General features: G+C 49.7%; 1 protein-coding gene across 1 annotated transcript in view; it reads right to left on the bottom strand.

Moving 5' to 3' along the window:
• ZFYVE26 (zinc finger FYVE-type containing 26) overlaps nucleotides 1-27766 on the bottom strand; it is a 332760-nt gene that overhangs the window by 156629 nt on the left and 148365 nt on the right. The window lies entirely within an intron of this gene.

Below are 27766 nucleotides of genomic sequence, written 5' to 3'. Positions count from 1 at the left end.
ACGCGAACGGCTTGCGAGTACGGTGACAACCCCCCCCCCCCCCTCTATTTACATGCAATGGTTTGGTCCAAAGCAAACGGCTTGCGAGTACGGTGACAATCCCCCCCCCCCCCTCTATTTACATGCAATGGTTTGGTCCAAAGCGAACGGCTTGCGGAGTTTGGTAAAGAAATCGCCATAGCTCGGTAACTACTCCTCCGATTAATATGAAACCTTGAAAAGGCACGTAATGGCGCACACGCTAGGCTCGGCTCGCTCTCACATCGGCCACGCCTACGCAACAAAGCGTTCTGTGATTGGCTGCCGGAAGTGAAGTCTTCACTGTCCGGAAGGTCGCAAATCGCAAATGAATGAATTACGATGAATCGCAAATTAGTTTTAAAACATAGTTTAACGGCAACATAGTTTTCCAACGTGAAATAAATGAATACGCTCTCAAATGTGCCGTCCGAGGCAGAGTCTGTTCGCCACGTTCGGCACACGTGATAGCTCGCTGCTCTCTGATTGGTTGAAGCGTTGTTTGGACATAGCTCGGTAACTACTTCTGCGATTAATTTAAAACCTTGAAAAGGCACATCCTCGGGTCCCCAGCAATATACCTGGCAAGTTTCAAGTATATCGGACCGGTAGTTGTCGAGAAACAGCGGTCACAGACAAACACACACACACACAGACACACACACACACACACACACACACACACACACACACACACACACACACACACACACACACACACACACACAGAGATTGCTGGAATTATAGATAGATTATAAACCACAAACACATATTATTAGCTTTTTAAACAGTTGCTAATGCTGTTTATAACATTAAACAAATAGATTTGGAGGAATCCCGACATCCGTGAGGTAAGTTTTACTTACAGAATGGAGTGAAGATCTACCTTAATCTATATACCCCACAAGGGTTGGAGGTGTACTCATTTACCAAGCTGCTAGCTTGCGCTTGCTAAGCCAGCCGTTCCTTAAAGGTTTTTATTGGAGTGCTTGCTCGAATGCTTCAACCACTTGGCGATCTCTCCACAAGAACCTTGGTAAATGAACACACACAAAATGATCTTGAGACCCGACCATAGGTCGACTGTAATCTATATACCCCAAAGAGGAATGACCCTTCCTGCCACTCCTGTTGTGAGCGGGTATAGGCCTACTAGCAAATTAAAATGTTGGTAGGTGGACTCGGCCGTCGTAATGACATCATAGACGTAATGACGTAACGGATACAAAACTGATTATTTTAACTTCCAGTAAGTTTGCAGTCACTACGAAGGGATTAGTGTTACGATTAGATTTACTACTAGTACCCGACTGCAAAGCCGCAATGAGCCGGCGAAGCCAAAGCCTCTTGCCACTATTTTACCCATCACTATGGCATCAGTAGGTTAGGTAGTTGGTAGTAGGTAGGTGTAGTAGGTACCGTACCTAGTTCAAAATGACACCATTTTCATTCTGGATGGGAGTAAAATTTATAAAATTTCCTTTCTTCATTAATTCGGTGAATTCCGTCTCAACTTCGGATATTTCCGGCCGTGAAAAACTATCCCCTACGGCCACGAGATTTCTAAAAAATAATTATTCGTCAATTTTAGAATATTTGACGCCGTTTTCAGCCTCCGAAACGCGGTAATAAGCTTTTTTGAAATAGTTGTTCAAATGCTCGAATCTCATTGGTTCCGGTGTTTGGTGACGATTTTCGTTGAAGATAACCAGGGCCCGTGTGGGCCCGGGGAACGAGGTTGGTCATAAAGTATTTTAATTACAAATTAGAGGTGCATAAGATTGTGAATCAAAAAAAGACGGGTGAACCAAACTCCAATTGAACTTTTTCTCAATTGTTTATGCATACTTCCGCATCTGCAAGATGGCGGCCTCCATGTAGCGATTTGGTTTTTGAAATATTTTTTCAAATGCTCAAATCTCATTGGTTCCGGTGTTTGGTGACGATTTTCGTTGAAGATAACCAGGGCCCATGTGGGCCCGGGGAACGAGGTTGGTCTTAAAGTATTGCTACGGTTTTGAGATTGGCACATTGAAGTCATTAAAGGTTAAAGGGTTGCCCCCCATAGTTAGTCACACGAGCAACATAGGCCCATTTGTGGTATAGTTATGTCTTAGTATGTGTAAGAATAAGCCATTTCCCCTCTTAGTGCCTGCGTTGTGTAAGACAGGAAAATAGGCTCTACTTGCCACCGATTTCCCAGCCACCCTAGCCTCGATCCAGTTTGTTAAGCATTGCCTGCCCACTAGTCGAGTAACACGAGGTAGGCCTAAAAAGGGTGGGGGCAGCATTGAGATCAGGAGCGGCAGAAGCGATGACGGTAAGAGCCACCAGCCAATCAGGGCTCTAGCGGCATGGCGTGAGAGGGTGTGGTGAGGCGCGTCTGGTGAGTTCGAGAAGGTTCGCGGGGCGTGCCTATATAACGTGCTGCGCAAAGCCCTCGAGAGGACTCGCAGAGGAGAGAGAGAGAGATAAAAGGACTTGGTTGAAGGACTCGCACGCCATGACTCGCAGAGGAGAGAGAAAGGATTCGGACTCGCCAGATAAGCATGTTGTTTGGAGAACTTGCGGAGGATACGGGCGTTGTCTAAGGACTTGCGCAGAGAGAGAAGAAGAGGCGTTGAACTGTGTCAAGTACGCGGGCGCAGCCAGATGCGCCGGTAACGCTTATTGCGCTTTTCACCCACGTGAGTAAGCGCGGCCATAGCCGCAAGTGAATAACCGCCAGCCACGTCGAAGTCCGCTCCCTACCAATTCGCCCCGTGATAACTCGCTCCGTTCCGACGACACGCAGAGAGCTCCTGCCTTCTCCTCCTTCCATCTACACGGGACGTGCCGGGGACCGGAGAGAGAGCTGCACGGAAGCTATCCCTGGATGAGCTGGTGAACATCATCCTGCCATCTGCAATCCCCGTGTGAGTGTGTGTGTGAGACGGGCTTGTGTCCTTGGGTATTAAGTAAGACTGTTTTTAAGGATTTGCTCTGTGTCTCTGCTCTTGAATCATTGTGTATAGTGTAAATAAATCTGTTCTTCCTTCCAATTCGATCGTCTTTGTGCTTTCGCCATTGACTAAGCGTGGTACGAATAAGAATTGCTCCAATCGGGGTCTAGTAAGTGATAACGGCGCGGATCGCGTGAACGCAACCGCTCGGCATATCAACACACGTGGTTCATGCGGGGCTTATCTCCTCGCTTCAGGGCAGCGTGAGTATTTAGGTAATAGCGAATTTGGTCCTGATACCCTATTTCGCGCTGTCCGGAAGGGACGTCATAGGTCCCGGGTCGCGCCAGGTCAGTCAAAGACAAGGGGACTAATCCCCCCTTGGTAAGGGGAGAAGGCCGGCGGCGGATCCGCAACAGTATTTTAATTACAAATTAGAGGTGCATAAGATTGTGAATCAAAAAAAGACGGGTGAAACAAACTCCTATTGAACCTTTTCGCAATTGTTTATGCATACTTCCGCATCCGCAAGATGGCGGCCTCCATTGAGCGATTTGGTGTGTCAAAGCTTCGAAATTCTCAAAGGATTCAGCAAAATCTGGCTTTTCAACATAATACGTATGCGTTCATTCACAACACCGGCTTCGCCGGCTATAATATTAACGTTACGTTGAAGGAGCTGCGCTCCAACGCGAGTCGAAAGAATTGACGCGACCAAAGACGGAATTCGTCCGAGTTGCTTTATTGAAACAAAACAGCTCAGGTATTCTGACAAAAGCCCGTTTATCGGGCAGCAATATATATACACATTTATGTCGGGAAGTTTGCCCGGCAAAAGCTATACCGGGCATGCCCGGGTGTCAAGGGCGAGCCTTGGAAAGGCGAGTCTGGACCTGCCCGGGCGTGTTTGGCTGCGGCCTGGCAAGTCGAGGCTGGGCGTGCCCGGGCGCTCTGAACGAGCACTGGAAAGGCGAGAGCGGGCATGCCCGGACGCTCTGGGCGAGCCCTGGAAAGGCGATAGCGGGCATGCCCGGACGCTCTGGGCGAGCCCTGGAAAGGCGATAGCGGGCATGCCCGGACGCTCTGGGCGAGCCCTGGAAAGGCGATAGCGGGCATGCCCGGACGCTCTGGGCGAGCCCTGGAAAGGCGAGAGCGGGCATGCCCGGGAAAGACGAGACCGGGCGTGCCCGGGAGGTTCGGGCGTGCCCGGGAACAGTGAGTCCGGGCATGCCCGGGAGAGGCGCGTCTGGCCGTGTTCTGGCCGGTGCAAGGCGATTGTGTGCATCCAGCAGTAACCGCTACACACGCCCCTCCAGAATCGACCTGCACCGGCAGGGTCAATTTAAGGGGGGTCCGGATGACCCGGCCGAAGCGACCCCTGGAGGGTCGTGGGGAGGGGTCCGACGTGGTGGTGGGTGGTCGAGCGGGGGGAACTGTGGACGGGGGGCGGCCTCGCCGCGGAGGAAGGGCCAACCGTGGTGGTCGGTCGACGTCCATGTGCGCCGGTTTGAGGCGGTCCACAGAGATCCGGTCCGACCGGCCACCAACGTCGACGACAAAGGACTTGTCGCCCCGTCGCAGGACCCGGAAGGGCCCGTCGTACGGCGGCCGGAGTCTCCACCTGACCAGGCGTGGTGTTATTACCACGCCAGGTTCGGACACAAGGCTCGGACGTGCCGACCCCCGTGCACTTTCGGCAAGTCGGGAAACGGCCGGGCCGGCGTTCATTCCCAGCCATGAGCGCCGGCCACTCAGGCAACTTGCTTTTTATTCGGGACAAAGCGTCCGGGCGGCGTTTCCTTTGTGACACCGGCGCCCAACTGAGCGTCATACCCCGCCTCCGAGCAGGACAGGCGGGACGCCGTTTGCGGCCCCTCTTTGGTCGCTGCTAATGGCTCGGCCATACGCACTTTCGGCCCGCGCAACGTCACCCTCTGCTTCGGCAGCCAGCGCTTTCAGTGGACCTTTGTGACCACCTGCGTCCCCATGGCTTTGCTGGGCGCCGACTTCCTCTGCGCGCACGGGCTGCTGGTCGACGTCAAACGTCGTCGCCTTGTCAACGCCGAGACCTTCAGCTCCCTGGCGTGCACGATGAGCAGCTCCGCGCCGACCGAACTGGCGTGCGCCCTCCCGACGGCGAACGAGTTCGCTCGCCTGCTCGCGGAATTCCCGGCCCTCACACGGCCGACGTTTTCGGCCGTCGCAGTGTGGCATGGGATTGAGCACCACATTGGTGAGCTTGGCCGGGTCGAGGCAGCGGGCCCTGGCGTAGACCGGCGGGCCCGTAGTGGGTATGTGGTGATGGCCTCGACCTTGGTCGGTAGCGGCACGGCCCCGGTCTTGGTGATGCGGTGGCCCAAAAAGTCAACGGTCGTCGTGCCGAAGTGGCATTTGGCCGGGTTGACAATTAAGCCGTGCTCGCTGAGGCGACCGAACAGTGTTCGGAGGTGGAGGAGGTGCTCGGCGCGGGACGTGCTGGCAACGAGGATGTCGTCCAGATAGACGAAAAGAAATGGCAGGTCGCGCAGCATGCCGTCCATTAAGCGCTGGAACGCCTGGGCCGCGTTCTTGAGGCCAAACGGCATCCTCAAAAATTCGAACAGGCCGAACGGCGTGATGACGGCCGTCTTCGGGACGTCGGCCGCCCGGACAGGTACCTGGTGGTATCCCCGTATCAGGTCAATTTTGGAAAATATGACCCGTCCCGCCAAACGGGCGGAAAGGTCCTGGATGTGCGGGATTGGGTACCTGTCGGGGGTGGCAGCGTCGTTGAGGCGGCGGTAGTCGCCACACGGGCGCCATCCGCCCCCCGGCTTTGGCACGATGTGCAGTGGTGAGGCCCACGCGCTATTGGAGCGCCGCACGATGCCGAGGTGCTCCAACGCGTCGAACTCAGCCTTTGCCACTGGTGAGTCGTGACGGGGTCACCAGTGAAGGAGCTGCGCTCCAACGCGAGTCGAAAGAATTGACGCGACCAAAGACGGAATTCGTCCGAGTTGCTTTATTGAAACAAAACAGCTCAGGTATTCTGACAAAAGCCCGTTTATCGGGCAGCAATATATATACACATTTATGTCGGGAAGTTTGCCCGGCAAAAGCTATACCGGGCATGCCCGGGTGTCAAGGGCGAGCCTTGGAAAGGCGAGTCTGGACCTGCCCGGGCGTGTTTGGCTGCGGCCTGGCAAGTCGAGGCTGGGCGTGCCCGGGCGCTCTGGACGAGCACTGGAAAGGCGAGAGCGGGCATGCCCGGACGCTCTGGGCGAGCCCTGGAAAGGCGATAGCGGGCATGCCCGGACACTCTGGGCAAGCCCTGGAAAGGCGATAGCGGGCATGCCCGGACGCTCTGGGCGAGCCCTGGAAAGGCGATAGCGGGCATGCCCGGACGCTCTGGGCGAGCCCTGGAAAGGCGAGAGCGGGCATGCCCGGGAAAGACGAGACCGGGCGTGCCCGGGAGGTTCGGGCGTGCCCGGGAACAGTGAGTCCGGGCATGCCCGGGAGAGGCGCGTCTGGCCGTGTTCTGGCCGGTGCAAGGCGATTGTGTGCATCCAGCGGTAACCGCTACAACGTTATCATTATTGCGAAAATGATATTACTATCAACCGAGGCTAATCCCTTACTTCCGCGATTATTAATATGAGTGCCGAACAACGTTTATCATTGATCATGAACCATACACCACTCATCATTGATAATGAACCATACACCGCTTCAATCCATTAACTATCCATTCACAACATTGGGATTAAAGTGTTATGGTTATATTCACTGTATTATTATTATTATTATTATTATTATTATGAAAACGATACTACTCAAATGATACACTGTAATTAATATTAGTGCCGAACACCGCTCATCATTGATCATGAACCCTCATCACAACTCATCATGCACGACACTTATCGTATTAAGAAACCTGGGCTTAATTTGTCCGAAGTGAGAAGATGAGTCATAACGCCGAGCCTAAACATACTGTACTGTATTGTTTGTTGTACCGTATTGTTGGAAGAGACATAATGTCTATGCTTTCGATATTTGATGGTCATTTTAACAATCGGTTTGTTTGTGTTTCACACTGAATGAAAAACGTAAAGGTAGAGCATGGCGATTGTGATATATGACAGGTTCCACAATATGTTTGGCATGAGCGGCATATAAATCAAAATGGCGGTGTGTGGAGAGTCAGCCGCCGTAGTGCCGTAATGACATCGGACGTAATCACATCACCTTGTCATGTGACCAGATCCTCAGCTCTGATTGGTATACATTTGAAGGGACGGACATGCATACATACATACATACATACATGCCGATGGACAAACAGCGTTCTTGACGGCTTCGCCCGATGGGCTATTAGTAACCCTAAATTAGCCAATCTGTGAAAAAATTTAAAAGAAGCTAGTTTCAACTGATTTTGGTGGGTATGGGTATGGACAACTTCCAAAAAAAAGTAAGGAGGGATAGGGGTTGGGGAAACCTTTTTATTAGAGGTCAAAGGTCATTGACCTCTGCCTAAATCATATAAAATTGTATTTCAGCAACAAAATATGGTATATAGATGATCTTGGTGTCAAAATGCACAGGATTACGAAAGAAGATGACATAAGATAATTATTGACCCTTGGGACCAAATCCTGACCTCTGAAAATGAGGTCAAAGGTCAAAAAAGCTGTTTTATCACTAAAATGTCATATTTATAACAGGAAAATTACCATATTATATAAAAATGAGCAAAAAAAAAACCGAAGAGGTTAATTTCAACTTACGTGGTGGATATGGGGGTTATTATTTATTCCAAGAGCAGAGGGGGAGGGGGAAATTACCTTTCTTGGGATCAAATGTCATTGACCCTAGACTAAAACACTATATATTGCATGAATGAAGTCTTTGTTTTGTCTTTGTTTCAGGAGTGATTACTGAGAAAACCTAGCTAGCCTACATGTACCTTGACTACCCCAGTGCAGTGAGATGTCCCAAAAGTTCCCTGAGGCCTTTGGAACAATACTGTAAAATAACAAAATTACCAGGATGGATATATGTGAAATATGTAGTGAGGACTTTTCAGAAGCAGGAAAGCTACAGAGGTTGTACAGAAAGGGATATGAGAATCTAATAGAGCAGTGTAGACTTATCAACAACTCTTCATTATTGGAGCGATTGGAACAAAAATGGAGTAGCAACACTCCAATGACAGTCCATCGTAGATGCCGAACCCTTTTCATGCAAAAGGAGCCAGATGTTGAGGAGCAAGAGCATGCGCCAAGACCAAAGCGACAAAAGGTGTCTCAAGCAGTAAATGATGACAAAGTTGATGGTAAGATAAAGTAATTCTTTACTTGATTCATGTAAATTTCATTAAGATTCCAAGCCCATACCTGTTTTATGTTATTTTGTTTGAATTTTGAATGTTTGAAGTTAGTATGGTGATTTACATGGGATGGCAACTAACTTTGTCCATGTTTTCATGTAATGTTTTCAGGCCAGGGTTCTACTCGATTTCCGTACAGTGAAAGATGTTTCATATGCAATGAGGACATCCATTTTGATGAAAGACATCCTGATAGACAGCAGACCATACATCGAGCATCAACTATGACGCTAAAGAAATCACTTCTGAGAATCGCAAGTGAAAGAAAAGATATGTCTTGGAATGGCTGTGAAAGGACGCTTGGAAGGAATGGCAGATCTTGTAGCGGAAGAGGCTGTCTATCATAATAAATGCTACTGTTCCATGTACAATGTTCCAGGACAATGCAATGTAAGTATATTAATACAATATACATACATGTACATATTTGTTAAGTTCCTTGTAATATGGGGTACTGCGCAACGAGAATGCGCAACGAGAGCTCTGTGAAAGTATGGGCTGGTACGTTTTCACATCTCAAGCTTCTGGGGGACCTGATGGAAGAAATGATTGGTGGAAAGCGGAGTAAGAGGACCCACACAGACCTTGGGGCAAAGCGTCTAGAGAAAGACAGCCAGCACGTCAAGTTGATTTCTGCATGGTTTTCAACTCATAACCCCTTCATAGAGGTTAGTATAGATCTGTTTCATTTACTGATAGTAGCACAGAAATCATTCCACATTTCAGTTACTATTTGTGGAACATTTACTTATCATCTTAGCTATGTAAAATAATATTTCATTTTTCATTTCAGGTAAAAGACCCCAACACCATTACTTCGCTGTCTGGTGGAGTAATAACTACCGACAAGTCAATTGTCAACTGTGATGATGCAGTGAGGATAGGCCATGAAATGCAAAAGGATCTTGATAATGAGTCACCGGTTAAGAGCATGAAGACAGCAAAGAAATGCAAAAATCTGGCTGAACTTCAGAAGAAAGTAAAGGTAGGCGACAAGAGGATCTACATCGAAAAGACCCTTCTTTTCAATAGACTGATTTTCATGGCAGAGAGAGATGAAGGGATCGAACACATGTTCAAATTTGAGCTGACCCCGGTCCCAACATCTCTCTTCACAATGGATCGCATGATGAGAAAACCCAAAAAGCATGAATTTGGCAAGATGCTCAAGGAAACAGCTACAATACTTGACGTGGACATAAACAGCAAGATGCATGTTGTTGATGGAGGGTGGCTACTTCATCAGGTAAAGTGGTCCAGCGGTGCAACCATCAAGACTATAGTTGATACATATGTCAGATATGTTGACAACAAATTCAAGGATGCTACTGTAGTGTTTGATGGCTACGGGGAGGAATCATCAACGAAAGACCATGAACATATGCGGCGGATGGCTGGGAAGAAGGTTTCTCCGGACATGAGGGTCACACCGGAATTGACTATATCATGTGACAGAGAGGTTTTCCTGGCAAATGAGAAGAACAAAGGAGCCTTAATCATGATGATATCTGCAGAGATGGCAAGCCACAATATCACTGTACGCCAAGCAAAAGATGATGGTGACACGCTGATTGTTAGGTCTGCAATGGACTTGGTCGCAAGTGTTAAATCCCCAGTTGTTGTTGTCGCCCAGGACACTGATATTTTGATATTGCTCTGCTATCATAGGCCTATCCACTGTACTAATTTCTATTTACAAGCAGATTTTGGTGGTCTTTACGACATCTCTAGCATACACATCGGAGACAAAGAAGAGTTCCTCTTCAAGTATGGCTGGTCTGGAAACGACACTGTTTCATGCATTCATGGACATACCAAATGTGCTCTCTACAAATGCAGATTTCCTGCCAGTGTCATTACTGCATTCACAAGTCCCACTTCAACCGACTCCATAATTCGAACAGCTGGATTAAAAGCCATGCAGATCACATATGGCTGTGGGGATACTCCCCTAGAAAAGTCTCGCTACATGAAGTTCAAGAAGCAAGCAGCCAAGGGCAAAATCGATCCTGACCACCTACCACCAACGGAAGATGCAACAGCTCAACATTCCCTTCGTGTCCATCTTCAAGTTGTGGTATGGAAGCATCTTGACACCTATATTCTTGATCCCAAAGGAAGAGGATGGGAGTTAGATTCCAACAGAAAACTCAGACCAAAAATGCTATCTGTTGGTATCGCGCCAGACAACCTTCTGAAAGTAATTTGTTGCAACTGCAAGGAAGGGGAGAGGCAATGTCAAACAATGAGATGCAGCTGCATGAAAGCTCGCATGTCGTGTGTATCTGCATGTGGAGTGTGCTGTGGGCATTGCGACAATGGAACAGATAGCATAGATGCAGAAGAAGAAATTGGTAGCGATGAAGAGGAAACAGACTGAGTATTATTAATTTGTTGTTGCCGATAGGTACTGTAAGTTCTAAGTTGTGAGTAGTATTCTGCAAATTGTTGATTATAAATTCACATATACTTTACATACACAAACTATTTGACACTAATGAACTTTACCCCCCCCCCCCCCCTGCTTATTTTGACCATTAACCTCGTATTTTGGTGGTGAAGAATCCATTTCATATTTAGTTTGTATCTTGGTATAATTCTGTTACTGTTACCAATATTATATTTGATATGATATTTTGGTGATAAGACGTCTATTTTTGACCTTTGACCTCATTTTCGGAGGTCAGTAATTGGTTCCATGGGTCAGTCATTATTCTATGTCATCTTCTTTCGTAATCCTGTGCATTTTGACACCAAGATCATCTATATACCATATTTTGTTGCTGAAATACAATTTTATATGATTTAGGCAGAGGTCAATGACCTTTGACCTCTAATAAAAAGGTTTCCCCAACCCCTATCCCTCCTTACTTTTTTTTGGTAGTTGTCCATACCCATACCTACCCAAATCAGTTGAAATTAGCTTCTTTTAAATTTTTTCACAGATGAACCTTAAGTTAGGGATACTATATGCCGTTAAAAGAGTTCACCATATAAAGCATGGGGAAAAACTCCGTTACATGATTTGTTTTCATATCCAGTAGAGACGCTGGGTTGGTATCACTACCAAGCAAATGTGATCCATTTCCAAGAAATAACTGGTGATGAGTACAAATAATGGATTTTAAACCCCTTTAAATCCATGGGAATGGCTAGTTTGTATGACTAGCGTGCATCGGCTTATATTAGTACGCTCACCTCGCGACACTCACCTCGCCACACTCACCTCGCCACACTCACCTCGCCACACTCACCTCGCCACACTCACCTCGCACAGGCTCTCAAACTGAAAATCAGTGGACACAGACTCTCAAAACATCGAAAAGTGGTTCACATATCATACTAAAGCAAAAGCCACATTCAAAGTGGATCAACAGCTACAACCTGGATGTCTTGCGAGCATGGCAGGCAAACATGGACTTGCAGTACATTGTTGATCCCTATGCATGTATCATGTATGTAACCAGCTATATGATGAAAAGTAAACGAGCAATGAGTGAGCTATTGTGTAAAGTAGCCAAAGAAACTCACTCAGATGATGTCAGATGTCAACGACAAAAACTTGGATCAACATTTCTAAACCACAGAGAAGTCAGTGCCCAAGAGGCTGCATACCACGTTCTTTCTCTCCCATTGAATCAGTCAAGCAGACAGGTGATATTCATCAACACCAGTCAAAAAGAAAGGCGCATTCGCATGATGAAGCCAATGTCAGCCATACAGGAAATGGATGATGATTCGGAAGACCTGTTTTTTAGTGGGCTGACTGATAGGTATGCAGCACGACTTCTGTCCATTACAAATGCAAAAACAACCAAAAGCCGGACCCAGAAAATGCAGCAGTTTGCCTTTCACGAACTGGTGACCACTGATTATTATGGTTCACTCTGGGATCCTGTTTACAGCAATTGCTTTGGGTGGGATATTCGCATAGAGGTTGCTGATTGCTATTTTACTGATCATGACTTTGTGTATGTCTCTCTTCGACGAAAATAGAACCCTTCTCAATGGTAATTCAACATGGCATTTCAACTACAAGTCAATTTGCGACTCGGCAGCCATCTTTGTTAATATTTGTTGTGTTGGTATTCACCTTTTACCTTGCACATATAGTAAATGCAGACATTTTATTGGGATGTGTCATTACCAAGACAAGAATATGACAATGTCAGATCATAAACTACAACGGTACTCTGTGTAGAGCACATAACTTGGCCAGGATGAACAGGTAACACGTTTTGAATCCCATTGATAGGCCGGTCATGATCATATATTGGACTGTTTTTGTCAGTCCGTAACTTTATAGCTTGGTACCACTTTATTGTGGTATGTGCTCATCACACTTTGGTAAATATTGGTGTATTTGTTTTGTGTTAGTGGCATGTTTATTTGTTTATTATTCAGTGGCATGCACTATCTTTGTTTTTGGTGTAGTTTAAATTCCATTCATTCAAACATCCAAAGCAAATAAATAATAAAATACGTGTGTAAGTATAGAACCAAAAGTCGAGTATGTTTATTGAACTGCAGGATTTAAATAAATAAGAAATAACTTGCATTGTAATAGTATCTTTAACTTCATCTTTTCTTGGTCACCCTGTACTTAGTTATGATAGCATTTTAAAAAATGTTTGAAAAATATATATTAAAAAAAAAACAAAAAAAAACTTGAATTATTTGAAAAAAAAAAAAACTCATTATGATGACTTATATAATACACCGATCAAGAAAGTCGAACCAACCTGACAATATTTCGATGATTTGAACTCTGAGTGAGAATAATTCAGAATTATAAAAAGTTTCATTGAAAGTACGTATAGTGCAGATGCAAGACAAAGCTCCAAACACAGCTATTTCAAATATCTCGGATTTATAAACAAACTGTATTTCACGTGTACATGGACATGTATTCACTCATTATGTGAAGTAAATCAATTGTGTGGATGACAATTTCTGGATCTAACGAAATTACCAGTATCCATTTTGGAAAACTCTGGTGTTGGTGTTGGAAAACCTGGTGTTGGCTTAGTGGTTAGGGTGCCGGCTTGGGATCCTAGGATCCTGGGTTCGAATCCTGGTCGATCGCTGAATTAACGCCAGGGGGTTGACTCAGCCTGTCATCCTTCCGAGGTCGGCAAATTGAGTACCAGTTCACTGGTAATTCCCTGTGTGTCGCAAGAGTCGACTAACAGGGTTGGTGGCAGGAAGGGCATCCGGCCGTAAAACATTGCTTCAAAAAGGGGACCATGGTGCCCGAAAAAGGCCAACCCCTGCTTTGCAGGGAAAAATGGCCTCTAAAGGTGGTTCTTTTTTTCTTCATTTTGGAAAACTATACGTGCAGCATCTAACTCAAGATGTCCAAATGTGATGCAAGTCTGTGCCCATGGGTGTACCCGCTACTATATTTCTAACAGCCCTCAGCTCCCATGACTCCCACCTCTCACCCCACTTCCCAACATGATAAACAGTAAATATCATCATTTTAAACATACACTGTACATTCGCAAGCCCCAGATGCACAAAAGCACCTAATCCAGATACACAGTCCAGTAACGATCCGTCATGGGTTTGTGTAGCACATGCCCGTCAACTGAGGCCTTGAAGTAGCCCACCCTACAAGGTCAGGAGTTTGCTTTATTGGTATCTGCCATTTGCCGAGCTGAGAACGTTGTCCAAGTCTTTCATTGTGCAGAGGAACAGTCCGATCTCTGTTATTTTTCCAAATATTTTTGGCTTCTTTTATAAGCTTTGCGAGACATTTTAGGTAACAATCCTTCTCTCACACACAATATACAGACTTGGCATGTAATGTGGAATATTTTTTTTGTGGGGGTGAACTTACTTTTCAAGATGTCTTATTACCAAAAGTTCATTGGAATTATGTTGAAATTATTCTAGATTTTGTTAATGTGACCTTTAAAAGAAACAAAAACCACATTTGACATTTCGAAACAAATAAATTCATCCTTGAAAGTGATGTGAACTGATATCGAACTCAATTCATGGACAGTACTGTGTTAAGCTTCTGTACGTTTTCCAGAAGTATCTCTTTATTTTGCACATTAGCCAAAAATTTTTTTAACAAAAACAAAAGTTAAATTACGACTGGGATTACGGACAGTAAAATTACAGTTCAGTACTTCGTGTAACCCCCACGAGCATTCAGGAGAGCACGTACACGTTGAGGCATGCTGTTCACGAGATTTGCCAAGGTTTGGACAGGAATCACTTGCCATGCAGTGACAATAGCCTGTTGCAATTCACGCACAGAGGCAGGCTGCTGGTCCAAGTGGTCGATTTGACGCGTTGATTCTGCCCAAAAGTTCTCTATCGGATTCATATCCGGGGACATGGCAGGCCACTCCATATGCTCCACACCACGGTCAGCAAGAAAGTGTTGGATCATGCGAGCACGGTGAGGCCGTGCATTGTCATCTTGGAAGACAAAGTTTCCTCCAAAGGTTGCACGAGCAAATGGAAGCAATGTTTCTTCCAGAATGGCCCTGTACTTGAACTGGTTCAGGTTTCCATTCAGAACAACCAGGTCAGTTTTGCCCCCTGCATGAAAAGCAGCCCAAACGGTCACCCCACCACATCCAGCTTGGACTCTTGGCACTATACAATCTTTGTTGTAGGCTTCATGCACTTGTCTGCGCACTCGGACGCGGCCATCTTGATGATAAACCAGAAATCTAGACTCGTCACTGAAGATCACATGATTCCAGTGTCCTGGCTGCCATTGACGGTGCTCTCTGGCCCACTGCAATCGGCGCTGGCGGTGTTGTCTGGTCAGGCGTGGCTTTCTCAGGGGACGCCTGGCATGATAGCCTGCTTGAACCGGTCGTTGGTTGACTAGCCTTCTGGATACAGGCATATTTGTCAGTTGCTGCCACTCAGCCCTAAGCCGATTAGTTGACTTGATACGGCCATTGCGGACTTACCGGTGCAGCTGGCGATTATCCCTCCTTGTGGTTCTGCGGGGACGCCCTGGCCTCAGTATTGGAGTAGGGACACCCCTCTGAGCATTTCGTTTCAGGATCTTTGACACCTGACCTTGAGTGATGCCATACTGCCGAGCTGTTTCATGCCGTAATTTCGTAAAGCCACCACTCCATGACAAACAGCATTGTCGAGTTGACGGACCATCTCCAGAGGAAGCGGCAATAACTTTTGGAGACGTGCAGCAGTTGTTTTCCACTAATACAGAACGCAACAACCCTTGTATACCCGACTGTGAAGCCAATCATCAAATGCACCTGTCCGTACATTTTGCCACGCCACCTGTGATATAATCCTGTTGTTGACTTCTTGCTGCGACAGACAATCAGTGACATGGTTCTTTTAACAAATAAATCACCAAAGTGTAAAAGAAACTCACCAGATTGATATACTGAGTTAAGAAAGAAAACCCAAGTCAAGAAAAAAATAATATTCCACATTAAATGCCAAGTCTGTGCTTCATCAGGCTGGAAACACTGCCATTTCCTGGGGTTTCTGTTCATGTGCACTGAGCATTCTGGGGTGTTTTACCTTGATTTGAAAGTCGTGTATTGAGACATGGGGCAAAAACAATGTATAGCACGATATTTCAAGAAGTTATGGACAGATTGTGATGAAACTTTGTGGATGAGTTGAATCGGTAACAAGAACAAGCCAATTATATTTTGGTTGAGTGCCACATGCCTATCATTGGGATACAAATGTTAAATTGTTCAGCCTGGCGGAGATATGTGCTCTCCAGAGTTTTCATTGTGATTGCAATTATATTTAGCGAGAAATAAAACACGAGGCATTACTTTTGTACCGACCCTCATGCAATAAAATGCGAGTATGTCTATAAATTATGAACTGTACTATTAAGGATGTGAAAAAGACTCAGTGGCGTAATGACTAGAACATCAGCTCTGATTCGAAGAGGTTCGTGGTTCAAACCCGATCAGAGTTACAACAAATACTTTTAAAATGGTACGAGCTGCTTCCTTTCTTGACGTTCAGGACTTAAAAGGATATAGCATGAACAATGCTGGAAAGGCAATGGCAAACCACTGTCGAAGTGCGTGACCTCACACACCACCCAGGATATACCTTGCCAATAAACTATTCACCTCTCGATAAAGTGTAGGGTGTAGCGGCTACCGCTGGGTTTTCACAATCGCCTTGCACCTATCAAGGACGCGGAGCGATCACCATGCCGGGCTCGTCCAGGACGCCCGGGCAGGCTCGCCCTCAACTTGCCAGGCCGCAGCCAGGATGCTGGGCCACGCCCCCTCTCGCTTTTCCTGGGCAAACGCTCCGGGATAATATGTATATATATTGCTGCCCGATAAACGGGCTTTTCAGAGTGCCTGAGTGTTTGGTTTGATTAAAGCAACTCGGATGAATTCCAGCTTTTTGTCGCATCCATTCTTCCGATCGACGTGGGAGCCCCAGCTCCTTCATTGGTGACCTACCGACATGGACACGGCAGTCGCCCTTAAACTGCCTACCTTCTGGGAGGCTCACGCGGCGGTTTGGTTCGCACAGGCGGATTCCCTGTTCGCCCTGCGAGGCATCACGGCCGACGACACCCGCTTCCACCATGTGGTAGCAGCGCTCGGTTCGGCCACCGCGGCCCGCGCCCTGAGCCTCCTCGAGAGACCGCCAGCCGCTGACAAATACGGAGCGATTAAGAAGCTTCTCCTCGACGCTTTCGCCCTCCCATCGGCGGAACGCGCACGGCGCCTGCTCGACCTGCCCGAGCTCGGCGACACGCGCCCTTCCGAGCGAATGGACTACATGCTTTCAGTGCTCGGCGAGCACTCTCCGGCATTCCTGTTCCGGGAGCTGTTCCTCCATCAGCTGCCTAACCCGGTACGCCTCGCCCTGGCAAGCACGACGATCACAGATCCCCGGGCCCTTGCCAGAGAAGCCGACAAGATCTCCGCCGCAGGACAGCGCATCGCAGCGGCGACATGGGACCCACCGCCGTCCAACGCAACACCCATGGCGCCCGAGCACCCGGCACGGTTGACGACCGAACTGCCGACGCAATTGGCGTCCGCTACACCGAGCCGACCACCTCCAGCACGACGACCGGGGCCTCCACCTGACCAAGCATGGTGTTACTATCATGCCAGGTTCGGACAGAAGGCCCGGACATGCCGACCCCCGTGCACCTTCGGCAGGCCGGGAAACGGCCGGGCCGGCGTTCATTACCAGACATGAGCGCCGGCCACACGGGCAACTTACTGTTCATCACGGATAAAGCGTCCGGACGGCGCTTCCTGTGCGACACCGGCGCCCAACTGAGCGTCATACCCGCCTCTGACCAGGACAGGCAATCCGCGGTTTGCGGCCCCTCCTTGGTTGCGGCCAACGGATCGACCATCCGCACCTTCGGCCCGTGCAACGTCACCCTCTGCTTCGGCGGCCAACGCTTTGCTTGGACGTTTGTAACCGTAAACGTGCCCATGGCTCTGCTAGGCGCCGACTTCCTCTGCGCACACGGACTGCTGGTGGACGTCCAACGGCGTCGTTTAATCAACGCCGAAACCTTCAGCTCCCTGGTATGCAAATTGAGCAGCTCCGCGCCGACCGAGCTGGCATGCGCCGTCCCGGCGGCGAACGAGTTTGCTCGCCTGCTCACGGAGTTCCCGGCCCTCACGCGGCCGACGTTTTCGGCCGTCGCAGTACGGCATGGGATCGAGCACCACATACCAACCACGGGCCCGCCGGTCTACGCCAGGGCCCGCCGCCTCGACCCAGCCAAGCTCGCCGTGGCGAAGGCCGAATTCGACGCGTTGGAGCACCTCGGCATCGTGCGGCGCTCCGATAGCGCGTGGGCCTCGCCACTGCACATCGTGCCAAAGCCGGGGGGTGGATGGCGCCCGTGTGGCGACTACCGCCGTCTCAATGACGCTACCACCCCCGACAGGTACCCGATCCCGCATATCCAAGACTTCTCCGCCCGTCTGGCGGGACGGGTCATTTTTTCGAAAATTTATCTCATACGGGGATATCACCAGGTACCTGTCAGGGCGGCTGACGTCCCTAAAACGGCAGTCATCACGCCGTTCGGCTTATTCGAATTCTTGCGGATGCCGTTTGGTCTCAAGAACGCGGCTCAGGCGTTCCAGCGCTTGATGGACGGCATGCTGCGTGACCTGCCGTTCCTTTTCGTTTACCTGGATGACATCCTCGTCGCCAGCACGTCCCGGGCCGAGCACCTCCTCCACCTCCGAACACTGTTCGGGCGCCTCAGCGAGCACGGCCTCATCGTCAACCCGGCCAAATGCCACTTCGGCATGGCGGCCGTTGATTTTTTGGGCCACCACATCACCAAGAACGGGGCCGTGCCGCTGCCAACCAAGGTCGAGGCCATCACCACGTTCCCGCGTCCCCGCACCATAAAGGCCCTGCAGGAATTCCTGGGAATGGTGAATTTTTATCACCGCTTCGTGCCCCGCGCTCCTCAACTCATGCGGCCCCTCTACGAAGCCCTCCGGGGCAAGCCGGCCAAGCGCGACATCGCCTGGTCCGCAGCAATGGATGCGGCCTTCCAAAGCTCAAAGCGGGCCCTCGCCGACGCAACACTGCTCGCTCACCCGGTGCTCAACGCTCCCATCGCCCTCACCACGGATGCCTCAGACTACGCGGTGGGCGCCGTACATGAGCAATGGGTGAACGGGGTTTGGCAGCCACTCGCTTTTTTCAGCCGGCAGCTCCGGCCGAACGAGCTCAAATACAGCACGTTTGACCGGGAGCTCCTCGGTCTACACCAGGCCGTCCGCCATTTCCGCCACCTCCTGGAGGGCCGACCTTTCACGGCGTTCGTCGACCACAAGCCGTTGGTTTACGCCATGGCCAAGGTCATGGAGCCGTGGCCGGCCCGCCAACAGCGCCACCTCTCCGCCGTGTCGGAGTTTACCACGGACATCCGGCACGTCGCCGGCAAAAACAACGCCGTGGCCGACTGTCTTTCCCGGGCCAGCGTGAATGCGGTCCACCTGGGCGTGGACTTTGCGCTTATGGCGGCGGACCAAACCACCGACACCACGGTGCAAGCCCTCCGGGCGGCGGACACGGGCCTCCGCCTGGCCGACATCCCCTTCGCGGACACTGTCCTGCTCTGCGACGTCTCCCAAGGCCAGCCTCGCCCCATCGTGCCCGTCACCTGGCAACGCCGCATCTTCGCCTCCCTCCACGGCCTTTCCCACCCGGGCCGGAAAGCTTCCCAGAAGCTGGTGTCGGCGCGATTCGTCTGGCACGGCCTTCGTCGGGACGTCCGCGATTGGACCAGCACCTGCACGGCCTGCCAACGGGCCAAGGTCCACCGACACACCCAGGCCCCGCTGGCACCTTTCACCGTGCCCGAACGACGTTTCGACCACGTCAACGTGGATCTGGTGGGCCCCCTCCCCCCGTCACGGGGGTTCACACACCTGCTCACCATGGTGGACAGGACCACCAGGTGGCCGGAGGCCGTTCCCCTCGTCTCCACCACCACCGCCGACGTGGCGCAGGCTTTCATCGCCACCTGGGTCGCCCGCTTCGGCGCACCGGCGGACATCTCGTCAGACCGCGGACCACAGTTCACCTCCGAGCTGTGGGGCGCGGTCGCCCGCAACCTGGGGGTCAAGCTCCACCGTACTACGGCCTACCACCCCCAAGCAAACGGGTTGTGCGAGCGATTCCACCGCTCCATGAAAGCCGCGCTCATGGTCGGCCTTCAAGACGGCGGTTGGGCCGACCGGCTGCCGTGGGTCCTTTTGGGCCTCCGCACGGCCCCCAAGGAGGACCTCCAGGCATCCACCGCCGAGCTTGTCTATGGCCAGGCGCTACGCGTCCCGGGCGAATTCGTGCCCGACGCTACCAGTCCCTGGTCCGCAGCTCACCAGCGCTCGGACCTCCAGGAGGCCGCCCGACGGTTTGCCCCCATGCCAACATCCCACCACGGTGACCCCCAGTCCTACGTCCCCCCAGCACTTCGCACAGCGGAGTATGTTTTTGTGCGCCACGACGCACATCGGGGGCTACTCCGGCCGCCGTACGACGGGCCCTTCCGGGTGCTGCGACGGGACGACAAGTCGTTCGTCATCGACATCGGCGGCAGGTCGGACCAGATTGCGGTGGACCGCCTCAAGCCGGCGCACGTGGACGTCGACCACCCACCACGGGTGGCCCTTCCGCCGCGGCGAGGCCGCCCCCCGTCCACGGTGCCCCCCACTCGACCGCCCACCACCACACCGGACCCCCTCCCACGACCCGCCAGGGGTCGCTTCGGCCGGGTCATCAGGACCCCCCTCAAATTGACCCTGCCGGTGCAAGTCGATTCTGGGGGGACGTGTGTAGCGGCTACCGCTGGGTTTTCACAATCGCCTTGCACCTATCAAGGACGCGGAGCGATCACCATGCCGGGCTCGTCCAGGACGCCCGGGCCGGCTCGCCCTCAACTTGCCAGGCCGCAGCCAGGACGCTGGGCCACGCCCCCTCTCGCTTTTCCTGGGCAAACGCTCCGGGATAATATGTATATATATTGCTGCCCGATAAACGGGATTTTCAGAGTGCCTGAGTGTTTGGTTTGATTAAAGCAACTCGGATGAATTCCAGCTTTTTGTCGCGTCCATTCTTCCGATCGACGTGGGAGCCCCAGCTCCTTCAAGGGTACATTAAAAGCAATGAATAATGTGAGTATGTCAATAAAGTGCATGCTATTAGGAACATGTTTGTATCTGTATTGCATGTATTCTTAGAATGCGCATAGGTTTATACAGTACGTATGATTGGAATGTGAGTACTTCTATAAAATACGTAGGATTGGAATGTGAATCAATACAATAATACCGAAAAGGTCTGTTTGTGTGCTGTATGAACATAAATCTACGTCATCAATAAAGCACACAAATACAACAGCTTATAAACACCACACAGCATGTCCTGGGTCTGCAATCTCGGATAGCTCTTTCAAGTTACTTTTGTTATTACAAGCAGCCTTGGAAAAACCGCTTTGGAAAGAACGCCTTGGAAAAACATCACGGAAGCGGCAGGAAGGGTCGTGTTATTAACCCTTGTGGGGTATATAAATTACAGATCAACATTCAGGTCTGTTCGTCGATGCGAGAAGCATAGATTGCCTCAAGGATGTCGGGATTCCTCCAAATTTATTTTAGTTTAGTGTAAACAGCAGCAGCTTGTTTGTGGTTTATAATTTGGTTTACTCTCTATGAAATGGAGAGTAACCTATTATTACTGCGAGAGTTTTTCTTATTATTATTCTTCCGCCCTATTTTGCACCTTTGACAACAACAACAACAACAACAACAACAACAACATGCATTTTAAGGCCATTTTCCCTGCTAGAGCGGGGGTTAGCCTTGCGGTCCCCATGACAATCTTCTCCATCTTGCCCTATTTTCTGCATCTCTCCTTGTTAACCCCCTTGCCCGCATTTCTTCTTCCACCATCTTTAGCCAAGTCTTTCTCGGTCTTCCCCGTCCTCTACTTCCTTCTACATTCATTTCCATCACTCTTCTCAACCAGTCACTTTCATCCTTCCTCAACACATGACCAAACCATCTCAACCTGTTGCTCTTCACAGCACCAATCACAGGCTCTATTCCCATCATTTTTCGCAATTCATCATTTGTCTTCCTCTCTCTCAACGATACTCCGCACATCCATCGAACCATTCGCATTTCCACCCTTTCCAACCTTCGTTGCTGCTCTACATTCATTACCCATGTCTCGCTCCCATAAATCATAACACTTCTCACACATGCAGCATACACCTTTCCCTTCAGCTTCAACGACACCCCCCTCCTCATCAGCACGCCACTCAGTTCCCAAAACTTCTTCCATGCACATCTCACTCGAGCAACCGTTGCCGAGTCTGATCCACCTTCTCCATTCAGCATGTCTCCGAGGTAGCAAAATGTTTTCACACCTTCCAGCTTCACGCCGTCTCCAAGATCCAACTCAACATTTCCTCCATCTGCAGCTCCCTCTGTGCACACCTTACATTTGAATGTAGCTGCCACACTGGTTAATGACCCTCTCAGACCACTACATTTTTGATGAACCCACTCAGCGCACATTGTACATTGAATTGAGTTCACTCCGACACCCTTCCTGCACACAGCACAGGGCCACTTCCCAGTTCTTTCCACCTCACCACATGCTTTACCACTTGCCATCACCTTCCTCTTTCCGATATTCACCTTCAGACCTTTTGTCTCCATACATTCCTTCCACTTGTTCATCTTTTCCTTCAGTCCATCCATACTTTCCGCAATCAACACCAGATCATCTGCATACAACAACTCCCACAGTAAACCCTCCTTTACGTTCTGAGCCAGCACCTCCATCACAGCTACAAATAGTAGTGGACTTAGTACCGACCCCTGATGCACTCCCACCTTCACCTCAAACTCACCACTGTTCCCGTCCTTCGTCCTAACAGCTGTGCGCGCTCTTTTGTACATTGCCATCACTACTCTGATCAACCATTCCTCCACTCCTAACTTCCTCATTGCCCATGTCAATACTTTGCGTGGAACCCGATCGAATGCTTTCTCCAGATCAACAAACCCAAGTATCAACTTCTTCCTCTTCTCCATGTACTTCTCCTGCAACTGCCTCACAATAAAAAGCGCATCAGTCGTTCCTCTTCCTGGCATAAATCCAAACTGCATTTCGTCGATCTTCACTTTCTTCCTTATCCTCCTCTCCAACACCCTTTCCAATACCTTCATTCCATGCTCCAATAACTTTATCACTCGGTACGAGCCACACTCTAGAGGGTCACCTTTCCCCTTGTATAGAGGGACGAGGGTACTCCGTTCCCAATCCACTGGAATGCGGCCTTCTTTCACCGCCAGATTACAGATCTCTGTCATTCTCTTCACACCCCAACTGCCTTCAACATATCTCCCACAATTCCCGTCGGCCCTCCCGCTTTTCTACTCTTCATTGCTTTTATCGCTTCCTCAACTTCCTTCTCAGTTATCTTCTCTGCCGGTCCTAAAACTGGGTTACTCTCTATGTTGCCATCCCATTCATTCTCTGTATTCTACAGCATTTCCATATATCTTTTCCATCTTCCTTTAATTCCATCTGGGTCCACAACGATTTGTCCCACTTCATCCTTCAAGGAACTCACCCCCATCACATCACACCTCTCTTTCGCTATCTGCTTTGCAATCCTGAATACTGGTCTCTGACCCTCTTCCGAATCCAAGCGTTCTCCGAACATTTTCCTACATGCCTCCTGCGCCTTTGCCACCTCTTTCTTTGCAGCCTTCTTGGCTGCCTTATAACTTTCATGCTCTGCTGTTTCTGCTCCCGTACCCTTCGCCTTCTGCCACTCCTTGACCTTCTTCCTCTTCTTGTCAATCCTCTTTCCAACTTCATCATCCCACCACCATGTTTCCGAGTGCCTCGGTGGTCCTTTTGTCCATCCACATACCTCACCAACGACTCCCAACAGACTAGCTTTCATTGACATCCAACCACTTTCAAGCTCAACCACATCATCCTCGACCCTACTCAGCCTCTCTTTTAATGCCTCCCTTACTGTCACCTCTTTCAACCTCCACACCTTCATTCTCGGTTGGTACTTCACCCGCCGAGCTCTCCTCACATTTCACCCTTATGTCGCAGACAACCAAGTGGTGCTGTGAAACAGCCTCCTCCCCCGGGATCACCTTTGTGTCCCGGAGGTGCCCACTATCTTGCCAACGCACCATCATGTAGTCAACGGTTGTCGTCGACCCACCTGACGTGTATGTAACAAGCTTATTCTCCTCTTTCTGGAATTGAGTATTACAAATCAACAAATCAGCTCCATCAGCAAACTCCAAAATCCTTTCACCTTCTCCATTTCTCACACCATATCCTTAACCCCCATGAACTCCCTCAAAACCATCCATACTCCTTCCCACATGTCCATTTAGGTATCCTCCTACCACAACAACTTCCTCATCTTTCACTTTTTCCATCAGCTTCTCTATCACACACCAGAACTTGTCCTTCTCTTCATCACTCCGACCAACCTGCGGAGCATATCCCGAGATGACGTTCACCAAGAGCTTTCCAATCATCATTTTCACCATCATCAACCTATCACTCACTCTAGTCACACTCACCACACTGTCTACAAACTCCTCAGAAAACAGAACACCAACACCATTCATGCCCTCCAGGCACCCTTGCCACACAAACTTGTATTTCTGTCCCTGCCTACCCTTCACCATTCTCACACCACTTCCCTTCCATTTCGTCTCTTGCACACAACATATGTCAACTCTTCTTCTGACCAATACTTCCACCACTTCTCCTGATCTCCCTGTCATTGTCCCTACATTCCATGTCCCAAACCTCAGAAACAGATCTCCACTTCAGGCTGTACCCTGCCCATATGTAGTTGTAATTGTCATGGTTCTCTTTTTGAGGCAAAGTTTTTTTTTTTTGTGGCCGGATGCCCTTCCTGATGCCAACCCTCTTAGTCATCTCTTACGACACGCAGGGATATGGTGTACCTATTCTAAATCCAGGGTAGACACTGCGAAACGTTTAAAACATGGAAATTCTGGGGGGGGGGGGGGGGGGGGGGGCATCACGGCTGCGGGGCCCCCGTCAGCACCACGCCGAGTTTGCCCGGTCAGCACCACGCCGCGTTTGCCCGGTCAGCACCACGCCGAGTTTGCCCCGTCAGCACCACGCCGCGTTTGCCCGGTCAGCACCACGGCAGCCCGGTCAGCACCACACCACGTTTGCCCGGTCAGCACCACGGCAGCCCGGTCAGCACCACACCACGTTTGCCCGGTCAGCACCACACCACGTTTGCCCGGTCAGCACCACGGCGGCCCAGTCAGCACCACACCACGTTTGCCCGGTCAGCACCACGGTGGCCCGGTCAGCACGTCAGCCCGGTCAGCACCACACCACGTTTGCCCAGTCAGCACCACACCACGTCAGCCCGGTCAGCACCACACCACGTTTGCCCGGTCAGCACCACACCCTTGGAAAGGACTTCGATGCACGTCGGCCCGGTCGGCCCAGAGCCTGGCACGAAGTCCAAGGACATCAGCACGTCATCCAAAAACAGCTCCGGTTGGTGCGAACCACTCGGTCAATGGCACGAACCAGGCCCCGACACGCCCTTGCTCGCTTGGCCCCGATGAAGGCCTCGCTGGGTGTTCTCCAAACAGGGGCAAAATCGCCCAAGCCGCGCTGGATTTCGGCAGTGGAAGCCTTGCTCGCTCGACCCGATGAAGGCCTCGCTGGGTGTTCTCCAAACAGGGGCAGAATTGCTCAAGCCGCGCTTGATTTCGGCGGCGGAAAGCAGCCACGAAGCGACAATATTCGGTCGGGCTGTAATGCGAACACCACGGCGGCTCGGTCAGCACCACACCCTTGGAAAAGACTTCCATGCTCCTCGATCAGGGCGCTCCTGCAGGAAATGGAGCGGGTGTGGCTCGACGAGCCGCGGGTTGTGGGCTTGACAGGAAATGATTGCACCTCTGAAAACTTCATAATTAATGTTCTCAGCAACCCATGGTCGGATTGACAGGAAATTTTCATCAAATGATCGTCTCGGCTCGTACAAGTTTTTAATGCTAATCATGACGTCATAGGTCACGTGGTATGGGCGCCATCTGGTAAAACACATTCAAATTTGCCCCTTTGTATCTCCGAAACGGCTCAATGGAAAAATTTGAGGAATGGCTCATTCTAAGGAACTCTGCAATGGGAACAAAAGACATGTGTATCGAGTATATTAAAAATGCTAACGTTAAGAGGTTAGAATTCGTCAAACCAAAAAATTTCTCCCCCGCAAATGGGATTTTTTTCCCAGATGCTTAGTTAAAAAAAACTCAGAATGTAAAAAATTTCGAAGTCATACGTCACATGGTTCGGCCGCCATCTTGTTTTTCGTGAAAAAACACAAAAAACCCTTTTTCTCCGCAACGGCTGAACAGATCGAGCCCAAACTTGGCATGCATATTCGCATACCCATTACGAACAAAAAAGTCAGAAAGTCAGAAAAAAAGTCATCCGACACATGGTTTCAGAGTTATGACGTTTTAAAGCTCAAACTAGAAATGGTATCACCTCCATAATTTGTGAAGATATCGAGTGGAAACTTTTCAGAAATGTTCCTCATGGGGGAATGTTTCAATGTTACTTGAGACGTTTTGATAAGTCACATGGTTTGGACGCAATAAATAATGGAAGGTAAATTTTAAAAAGCTTGTAACTCTTGAACCACTGCATTGATCGACTTGAATTTTTAATGCAATGTAGCTCTCATCATTCGGAAGAAGTGTGCAAAATTTCAAAATGATTGGATGTACGGTCTCGAAGCTATAAGTCTTTATTGTTGAAAGAAGAAAAAACACACTATTTTGTCCTTCCAGGACGTGATCACGATAGCGTGATCTCCCGCGGTCATTATTTTTTTTTTTTTTTTTTTGGATACAAGATCGAGGCTCGTGAAAGAGCGAACATTAATCACACAGAAAGACAAACCGACACATAAAACATATAACATCGGGAGCGGTAGACAAGATGGGGAGAGAGGGGGAAGGACACAAACACAACATTTGAGAGCAGGGACCGAGAGACATGGAGACATCGAGAGATCTGAGAGAGGGCGAGGGCTTTGGGGGGGGGGGGGGGCATGGGAAGGGGGCGGTGGGAGAGGTATAAAACATATGGACACTGCCAGGACTTCCAGGAAAGAAGTTGGAATTTCAAACAAGGTGGATCTGGGGTGAATTAGCGGGGGTAGAAAAGATCAAGGTTTTGGATGGGGGAAGATAAGAGATGGTGGTGAACAGCTGTTTTAAAGACCTGGAGGGAGGAGTGGGATTGAAGGGAGTGAGGGAGTTTGTTCCAGAGGCGGGAGAAAAGAGGAATGAAAGAGTGAACGTGAGCAGAGAGCCGAGATTTCGGCAGTTTAACCATCAGAGGGTTGCTGGCAGATATTGTGCGACCTGTAGGAATATTTGGGGGACAGAGCACAGAGAGAGCTGGGGGTGCAAGGCCGGAGAGGAGTCGGTAGAAGACAGAAAGACCACCTACCTGCCTGCGGTGAGTGAGTGAAAGGCCCTCAGAGATAGCTTCATCGCGGGAGATTCCAATAATTCTGAAAGCTTTGGTTTCAACAGCGTGAAGCCGAGCTAGGTGTGAGGCAGGAGCACCGGCCCATAGGGGAGAACAGTATTCCATTGAGCTGCGGATGAAAGCCTTGTATGTGGTGAGGAGCTCAGGTGTGCCGAGGAAGGACTTTCCACGACGGAGGATGCCCAGTCAGCGACTGGCTTTGGAGGCCAGCTTGGAAATGTGGTTTTCCCAAGAAAGATCATGGCAGATAGTGAGACCCAAAATCTTGAGCGACAGAACTTCTTGGAGAGGATTGTTGAGAAAGTAGATGGGAGGGTTGTCCAGTCGATCTTTT

This window comes from Myxine glutinosa, chromosome 9 (genome assembly GCF_964187855.1).
Source record: "Myxine glutinosa chromosome 9, kmMyxGlut1.1, whole genome shotgun sequence".
In the NCBI taxonomy this organism is placed as follows: domain Eukaryota; kingdom Metazoa; phylum Chordata; class Myxini; order Myxiniformes; family Myxinidae; genus Myxine; species Myxine glutinosa.
The sequence above is the reverse complement of the archived record's forward strand: the minus strand, read 5'-3'. Positions and strand labels throughout refer to the sequence as shown.